The 9647-nt window shown below is 49.1% G+C and overlaps 1 long non-coding RNA gene across 1 annotated transcript; it reads right to left on the minus strand.

Moving 5' to 3' along the window:
• Window positions 1–95: 95 nt before the first annotated feature.
• LOC148220919 (uncharacterized) lies at window positions 96–7047 on the minus strand. Its single transcript, XR_015808731.1, has 2 exons — window positions 5373–7047; window positions 96–1584 (listed from the first exon to the last, which is right to left on the minus strand). It is a non-coding gene; the product is annotated as an uncharacterized LOC148220919 (long non-coding RNA).
• Between the last annotated feature and the right edge of the window lie 2600 nt (window positions 7048–9647).

Here is a 9647-nt window from a genome sequence, read left to right on the forward strand (position 1 = left end):
TCTGGAGGTCTGGTCTTTGTAGATAACTACCAGAGAAGTTCTGGGAGTCTGGTTTTTGGGATAGGCAGTATTGATTAGACAAAGGCAGGAAGGGCTTTTTGGGAAGTCCGATTTTGCAAGCTGGCAGCCGATACAACTTATTTGAAAAACATAACATAACATATTATAATGTAACATAATACAACATAATATAACATAACAAGGTGATTTTAAACAGAATTATTTTATCATATAATTTCCTTTATCTAGTGTCCATGGTTCAGTTCAGAGCTTAGTATTCTGGTTTATACAAACCCCAATGCTTTTGTGATTAACATGAATCTTTTATCAATTTTCACAATTTCCCCACTTTTCTTTTTTTATCCCATTGATTCGTGTTCTGGTTTCAAATTTTGTCAGTACCTCTTGTACTAGATTTAATACATCTACTGCCATTAATTTTGTTGCCTTCTCAGGGTCTATTGGTATTGTAGCAACTTGTATTCCTTGAACCACGGACTGGATTAGTCGAATGAAGCATGGAACAAGACAAGGGATGAACAGTAGTCTTAATAATGCACATGTTAACATAAACCCTAATTTTTTTCCACTAAGCTCCCCCCAACAGGTTATTCCAGTAATAATCATTAAGCATAGAGTTCCAGGTTTGTACAGGTACATGGGCTATTCGTTTTATTTTTTTCTGCAATTTTAGTAATTACCATTATCATCAATTTCTAAGCAGCATTCAGAATTATTAAACTTCCCACACATTCCCCTTCGATATTTTTGTTTGATTCCACTGTAACAACTGTTTTGGCCTTAATCCTTTCCCCCCCCTCCTTGGCCATTGTTCAGTCATCTGTATTCCTTTACAGATCTAACAGTGAGTTAAGTTCAGTAGTAATTTCTTTTATTAATTTTACAAATAAATTTTTTCCCAAGGTGGGTAAGTCCCGTTCGCTGAGTTGTTGTTTTATTTTCTCATACAAGTTAAAATTTCCCCCACGGTTTGTCCTTGTTCCTTTGAATATTTTAGTTATAATTTTTTTATTAATTCCTCCTTGTAGTGATCTTGCACTCCTCCCTGATCTGAATATCCCCACATACTTTCTTTTGTGAAGCAGAGGTGTGTCTCTCTTACTGGACAACCTTGGTATGCTGATGGAGCCCACCCTCCTTTTCCCAAATTGGTGGCTACCCAGTAACTTCTTCCCATAATAGTGCAAGTTTCTAAGTTGTATTTATTATAGCAGGCCGAATTGATATGTGTATGGAAGGCAAGGGTGGATACCATGTGTCTGCCATACCTAATTGTCTGGTGACACTTGGAACAAGCATCAGCACTATTTCCTTTTATCATCATTAGCAATAGGATGACTCCCATGACCATTTTCATCCCTCTGCCTCCCTCAAGGCCTACGGGGTTGCTGCCAGTAGCTGAGGTTTGTTTGATCTTCTCAGCAGCAGGGAATATGTCCTGGGGTCTCCCACTTTGTCTTTCTCTTTTGGTAGTTGTCTTGAGTTTGAGTTGCCAATTTGAATAAACTTATTTTTCTTGTTGTGAGACAGAACCAGGAGCAAAAGAGCAAGGCAGGCCTAAAACTTGAGAGAGTATAAAAGAAAATTTATTAACTACAGAAACAAAAGGAGAAGGAAAAAAAAAATTCAGAATAAGATTTCTTTAGATCACTCCTTCCCTCCCTCTCCCAATCTTCATAACAACAAAACAAACATATAACAAATACTTCGGTCAGTGCCTAATTTAGTCTTTCTCAGTTCACTCCTGGAGAGAGAAGCTTCTTCTTGTTGAAGTTGTAGGGATTTTTCCCACAAGAAGGAAAAAGACAGTTCTCTTGTGGTTTTATCTTTCACGATTTGCATCCGCCCGGGAACCTGCAACCGTGACGCTCCTCCCAACTCTACAGCCGTCCCAAAGCTGTAGATGTGGGCCATGTCTGTCTCATGGGGTATTACTTTTAAGAATGAAATGTTCAACCACAAAGATTCTCTCTGTCTCCTTTTTCTCTGCTCAGGCTTTATCTTCAGAAAACCAAAATCCCCTTCTTTTCTCAGGACAGAAATTCTCAACACGGGTGCTCTTTAGTCAAATAATCTATTAAATGGAACATTTCCATCCCCCCATGTCTCTTTCCGTGGTTTATAGGAATATTCAGTACATCAGTTCATTCCTACAATTTCACAAAAAGATTTTCAGCCATTTCAGCATCTTCTCATTCTCTTTCCATCTTAAAAACTTAGCTCTTACATCACTGACTTCAGAAATCTTCTTATTCCCTTTCATATTCAAAGGAAAGGCTGGAGGCTTTGCAAACCTTATCTGAACACTAAAGAGTTAAAGTTTAACACAACTACAAGAGTTGGGCCAGGCTCAGGCCGTGCTGGGGGGTGGCTGAGGTGTCAATCAGCCTTTCTGGGGCTGGGCTGCAGCCCCCACACTGCTCATGGCCACCCGGGCAGGCCAGGCCCGGCCGGCAGCAGCAAGAGTCGGCCTCCCCCCCACGCCAGAGCCGCAGGCCCGTGGAGGAGGAAGCCGTGAAGGTCTTAGCACACAACTTTTTCTCCCCCTGGCCATCGGGTCCCCCTCGTTGGCAAACGGGGCCCAAGCGGCCTCCCGAGCCTCCCCCCCCACAGGGGAGAGGGGGAAGCTCGGGTTGATGTTACCTGCTCAGCCGCCGGAAGACAAAGAGGGTCAGTTCTGGATTACCTTCCTCAAAATGTGTGTTCGCGGAGCGAACTAACTTTCTCTAATTGGCTGTTGCAGGTATCCCAACCCCCACAGAGGAAATTCCCTTAGGAAGAATCTCTTCTGAGTTTCTTCTTCCTAAGTCAACCTATCACAGTAGTGTTTCTTAATTTTGTTCCAGCTTTTAGCTTTAACATTCCAGTACGAGGTATAGCAGTAACAGCACGGTATACACAACTCTTTCCAGCACTTTCTTGCCAATACCTCTGCTCTGGCTCTCTTCTTTTTCCTCATTTCATTCTCAAATAACTCCCACCAGGTATGATCATCAATTTCAATTTCTCCTTGTGCTGATAGGGTATTAAGTACCTTAATAGTTTCTTACATTAATTTCTTTTACACTGGACACATAATGTGAATGGGGGATACCCACCATAGGAATGACACCACCACAACTTAGTACAATATGGACTTTTTTTTTTTTTTTTTTTTTAATGAACAGGCTATAATCACACCCCTTCTGGTGACTCAAAAGACTGCATTAATTCTTTTAGGGCTTGTCCAAAGAGATTAGGGGATTCTGTAAAGCCCTGAGGCAATACTGTCCAACGAAGTTGTTGTTTTCTGCCCTTATCAGGATCTTTCCATTCAAAGGCAAAGTAATCTCTACTTTTTTCCTCTAATGGGCATGCCCAGAAGGCATCTTTAGATCTATTACACTATACCAAGTGTAGTCAGGGGACAACTGGGTAAGAGAGTGTAAGGGTTTGCTACTACGGGAAATGTGGTAACAGTTGGCTGATTTATAGCCCTCAAATCCTGTACCAATCTGTAATTCCCGTCTGTCTTTTTGACAGGCAGAATAGGAGTATTATGTGGGGACATACATGGTTCTAAAGCCCTTTGTTGCAAAAGGTTTTCGATGAGAGGCTTAAGGCCCCGTCTCCCTTCTAGAGATATTGGATATTGATGAACTCGGATAGGTAAATCGGGATTAGTGATTTGCACTTTGATAGGTTTAATTTTTAACTTCCCTATTTCTCCAGGGGTGTACCACACCTCAGGACATATTTGCTCCTCGTCCTTTTGGGTTAAAGCAGAAATTTTAAGCTGCTTTTGGGATACTTTAATTTTCAAATCCAATGCTATTATTAAATCCTTCCACAATAAATTATTTTCTGCCTCTGGCAGTAACAGCAGATCTTTTAATTCAATTTTGGTTTGGGTCTCAATTTGCACATTTTTAATAATAGAGACCTGAAATGGTTCACTTCTTGCTCCAACCACGAGTGCTGTTTTTCTACTAGGTTTACACCCTTTTGGTAGGTGTTTAATTATGGATTTTTCGGCTCCTGTATTTACTAAAAATTCCACCTCTTCTCCCTGGGGACCAATCCTTAATTTTATCAAGGGCTCTTTGGATGGTATGGTCCCCAGTACATACAGCCCCTGACACCCCTATTCATCCTCCTGGAACTTTTTTTTTCATCCCGTATCCATTCTTTACAATTTTTCTTTATATGATCTTTCTTGTTACAATAAAAGCAGGTTCGCTTTGGTGAATTATTTCCTGTTTCATTTCCTTGTTTTGGTGGGGGTTTTCGTGGTTTCCCTCCTCTCTGGTGATACTATCTCTCCTGGTATTCCTTTGACTGGAGCGAGTTCTTAGAGCTATGGGAGTACCAGGAGGAGAAGTGGGTGCGTGGGGGGGGTCTCCTCTATTTTCTGTATTATACGGAGGTGGGAGATTATCGAGGGGTTCCTAGGTAACCTTTTTTTTTAATCTTCATCCTCCTTTTCTTTTAAAGTATACATCAAGGATGGCTTGGACTGTTTTGCCCACAGGGCAGCATACTTACATTCCTCTTTGTTAAATGGCTCTTTACGAGCCACATATGTGTTTAATGCCCGACAAATCCAACTCTCAAATGATCCCAACATGGGCCAGTATAGGTTATCTGTACGGATCATTTCTCTGATCCATTCCAGCATGCAATATTGAATCAATTTTTCTTTACTTTTTCATTTGTATACCACCCTGTATCCCAAAATCTTAATATTACTCCCAAAGGGCTTCCTGGTGGTATTTCTGGCAACCTACTTGTTTTGTCTTTATTTTTCCGGTCTCCTTGTGGACCAAATGAACTTGAATCTTTTCGTGGGTCCCTGGGACTCAGAATTTTACTCCCATTTTTACCTCAAGGGACTGTCTTGAGGTGTTTGCACTCCCCGATGTGTTCCGCCCGAACCCCTGCCTCTCCTTGGGTCAGGATGGACTGGAACCCGCCTCTACCTGGGCTGGGATAAGCAGCTTTTCCCTTCTCCCTCCGTGACTGGTGTGTTGCAATCTGCTTTTCTTTTCCTGCCCCTTCCCCCCCCCTCCCCCTTCCCGGGTCCTGCCTTTGCCTGGACTAGGATGGGAAGGACCCAGCCTCTACCTGGGCTAGGATGGGAAGGACCTAGCCTCTACCTGGGCTAGGATGGGAAGGACCCAGCCTCTACCTGGGCTAGGACAAGAAAAGCAGTCTCTCCCTTTGTGCTCACTCGCTTTGTCCGGTCACCGGCCAGGTCCCTCGCGGGATGCTGGAAACGCGGATAGAAGGACTCCACTCTCGCTCCGCAGCAAAGGCCACGTCTCATTCAGGCAAGCACACAGTCATCCCCACCAAACCACACAGATACTCACAGTCCCATGCTCCTGTCTGGCTCTTCGTGCACGAGAATTACAGGTGATTTTGCCGCGGTCTTCCGGGGAGATTTTCCTTGCTCAGTCTCTATGGTGCCGTACATCAATGGGTCCCAAGAATCACTGACGAACCGGGGCCACAGCAGTGGGGCGCCTCCCCGAAATCGCAGTGCCTCTCAGGGCTCCAAGGACGTCCCGGGTTTCGGCACCAAATTGTTAAAAATGAGAGACAAAAGTCTCGATATTCAGCAAAATTTAGATTGTTTTATTTGATACAGAAAGAGCAAGCAATGCGCTGGGGAACGCGAGGGGTCACTGCCCACTCCACGCTGCACCCAACCTTGGTTTGCAGCCTCTTCTCATACTGTGGGTTCTCGTTGTTCACAAATTCACAGAGCCTTTGGGCGATAATCAGTCACAGATTGCCATCCGGTCCTTGTAGATGACCACCAGGGAAGTTCTGGAGGTCTGGTCTTTGTAGATAACTACCAGAGAAGTTCTGGGAGTCTGGTTTTTGGGGTAGGCAGCATTGATCAGACAAAGGCAGGAAGGGCTTTTTGGGAAGTCCGGTTTTGCAAGCTGGCAGCCGATACAACTTATTTGAAAAACATAACATAACATATTATAATGTAACATAATACAACATAATATAACAAGGTGATTTTAAACAGAATTATTTTATCATATAATTTCCTTTATCTAGTGTCCATGGTTCAGTTCAGAGCTTAGTATTCTGGTTTATACAAACCCTAATGCTTTTGTGATTAACACGAATCTTTTATCAATTGTCACAGATGGAAATTGGAATCGGAGCTGACACCTCGGGAAGGCCCAGCACAGCAGGAGCAGGAGATTGCTGCAAGTCTTGCTGAGCAAATCCTCTGCTGCTGCTTTACCCTGTGAGCTTCGATGCCAGCCGAGGGGGGATGCCGGGAATCACCGGGCTGGACGGGGCTGGGAGCACCCTGGTGTACGGACCCATGGCAGGGGTCACTGCGATGGGACTTTGGGTCCTTGGCCCCAGCCCGGCCGCGGCTCTGGAGCTGGGAGCGAGGCCCAAGGTCGGAGCCGCCGCTCCAGATCGGCCCGGCCCCTGCGCGCAGAGCAATGGGCTCTCCCGGGCCTGGAGCGGGGTTTCCCCCAGCGCCCCCCGCACCGTCCGTAGATGGTCTCTCCCGCCCCGCTAGAGCAGCAGGTCCCGCCTCCGCACGTCCATCACGCCAATGCTGCCGGTGATTGGTCGATCCTCAGGGCCCTCCCCGACCCAGCCAAGGGCGGTGCTCCCCGGCCTGAACTAAGATGGCGCCGTCCAGGAGCAGGCACGGTGGTCCCAGGCAGCGGCGGGCTCCGAGCCCTGGGTTTCTGCCTCCGCGGCGTCCCTCGGCTCTGGGTTTGCCTCCGGAGCGTCCCGAGGCTCTGCCCGAGGCTGCTCAGACAGCGAGCGCTGCTCTGGCCCCGGGAAGGGCGTGGGCACCGGCCTCAATCTGAGGGAGCGGCGGCAGCGTGGGACGAGGCGGGCCCGAGGGATCCGAGCACCGCTGGGGAGGGATGAGAGGGCGGGAAAAAATCCTAAAAAAACAAACAACAACAACAAAACAGTAAAGAGAAGAAGAGACGGGCAAAGGTGGCGGTTCGGACATGGGGCGGTAGCGAGAGGAACTCCGTGACCGCGGGATCACCGGAGACCGGAGCTTCCAGGGCTGGGAATGCCCAGCACTGCCGGGAATGCCCACGGCTGGGCCGGGCACGGGGCACCGGGGATCCCCTGGGGGGAGAACCGCCCTCGAGATCCCCCCACCGGCTCCATGTGGCCCTGGGGCTGGTGCCGCTCCTCGGGGCGTTTTCCTGGGGCTGCTGAGGCCTCTCCCAGCGCCAGGAGCCGTCCGAGCTCCGAGCTGCGGCTGGAGCGGCCGGAGTACCCTCGGGATCTCCTGGAATTCATCGTGGAGCGGGAATTCCTGCCTCGGGAGAAGAGCAGGGGCTGTTCCGCGGGTGCTACAGCATCCCTCGGGCCAGGGCACCGGCGCAGCTCCTTGGCTTCTGTTCCCGCACAGTTGTCCAGAACCTGCTGCTCACTCAGTTTATGGATAAATCCTGGCGATGCTCCCAGGGTTCAGCCTGGGCGGCAGCAGAGATTCCCCCTTTGCTGGGGGAAAGGGATGAAGTTTTTGGCCAGTGCAGAGGGAAACAGATTTAGGATTTTCCCCACCTGCGCGTGGGTCCATTCCTCACCCAGAGAGGTCAGGCCTTCCCCAGGGTCCTGCTGTCCTCCTCCTACACCGGCAGCTTCATTTTCCAGCCGGGCGTTTGTAAACCAGGCAGATGTGGGGAGAAGGCAGGGGGGTCACAGCAGGGCAGCTCCCACATCCCAGGGTGATGGGGTGAGGCCCTGGGAGCACTCACGTGTAGCCCACGGGGACAGGGGTGTGTGTCCCATCAAAGAGGATCCACTTCCAGCGCTGCCTCAGGCAAGCAGGTACAGTCTGTGTGTCCCCTGCATATACGGCTGTGGGGAACCCCCCCCTTGGAGCAGGACTAGGACATGGCTGGGACCAGCTCCTCTTCAGCAGCACATCCTGAGCACTGGTGCCCAGCTTCATGGCAGGGCTAGGATAATGTGTTTGGGGTGGGCACAGGAACATCCTGCCCTGGCAGCTGCTGAGGGGCTTCGTCTGCCATGCTTGGTGGGCGAAGGTGGCACCTGTGCTGCCATCCTGCTTTTCCAGAGAAGGGATGGGAAGCATGGGCACAGCTCGGAGCACACCCATGGCCTGGGCACTGCCAAGGGTGGGACAGGGTGGATAGGACCCTTTTCCCACTGGCTACCAGGTTCTGGTTTCTCTCCACGAGTGCCAGCATCTCCTCAGCTGCTCTTTGTCCACCTGTTTTATTCACTGTCAAAACAACTGGAAGACCTCAGTGTGTTGGGTCCAGTCCAGCAGCTCCTGCTGTTACTTCAGTTTAGCAGTTATTAACAACAACAAATAAATAAGTAAATTTTTTTTAAAATAAGAATGTTTCTCTCATCCTTTCCCCCCAGTCTAGTGGAAGGTATTTCTTTTTGGCAGCGGGGTGGTTCGTCTTTAAGATCATCTCCAGTCCAAATCTTTTTAAGATTCTGTGACTCCGGGGGGCTCCTCCTCCTCCTTCCAGGAACTATTTATAACGGCCAAAGGATGTCCTAGAGGGACCCTGAACCTGTGGCTCCCGTCACCAAGGTTCCAGTGGTGCTGCTGGGGTGTGGCACTGCTACAGGCTCTGCTGCCACTCGGAGTCCTTGGGAGCCCCTCCCCAAGATTCCCATCCCATGAGAGAGCAGCAGTGCCCCATTAGTGGAGTTCGTGAGCACCGAGGAGAGAAATGCTCCCGAGTTGGGAGGGAGGGAGGGAGGGATGAGCTGTCCCTGAGCTGGGAGGGATGAGCTGAGCTTGGGACTCCCACCCTGTGCAGAACAGGGTGTGCTGTGATGTGCTAAGCTGTGCCTCTGCCAGCACTGGGATTTATCCCCGTGTTCCTGGGCTGGGTTTGGTGTCACTGCTGAGGTCAGTGACTGTGCCAGCTTGGCATGGACAAGCTGGGGAACAGGTTCCAGCAGCGTTACAGCAAAATCCCCTCTCAGCCCCTGAGTAGTGAGGGTGGATCCTGCTGGGGCAGTAAGTAGCTCCTCACACAGGAGCCTCCTGGACAGGAGATAGCTTGGGGTATTTGGCTGGTTTGCACCAACCCTCCTCCCACCCTCTCCAAATTCTTTTATTTGGACTCCATCTGATCTTTGGTGACTTGGAGAGCAAGATCAAGTCTGCCCATGAATCAGCAGGATTTTCCAGGCTGTTTTCTGAGTGCTGAAATCTCACTCAGGAATGCACTGGACCTTCTTTCCTTGTCGATTTTCCCTTCTTAGGCTTAGGAAAAGCTTTTCTCCATCCAGCACAGTCTCCTCACCCTCTGCAGGTTCCTGGGGTCTCCATGTGCTGGCAATGTTCACGTCCATGTGTTTGTCCTGTTCAGTTGTGTGTTCCAGTCCCTTCCCTCCAGGACAGAGCTGCTCAGGGCTGTGGGACTCAGCTCTTGGTGGAGCCCCTCTGGAAGGAGCTGCTGCTGCGTCCAGGAAGAGTTTGGATCCTGGTCTGGTTCTACTGGGAGCAGGATTGGGGGTGGGAGTTGTGCTCATGTCTTCGGGGAGTCTTTTATCCCAGAGAGCTTCAATGCATCCCGCAGTGTGGAGTCCTTCCCTGGCAGGACCTGGCTGTGTTGGTGTCACTCCCCAAGCAGCCC

The sequence above is a fragment of the Sturnus vulgaris genome, chromosome 29 (genome assembly GCF_052056855.1).
Source record: "Sturnus vulgaris isolate bStuVul1 chromosome 29, bStuVul1.hap1, whole genome shotgun sequence".
In the NCBI taxonomy this organism is placed as follows: Eukaryota; Metazoa; Chordata; class Aves; order Passeriformes; family Sturnidae; genus Sturnus; species Sturnus vulgaris.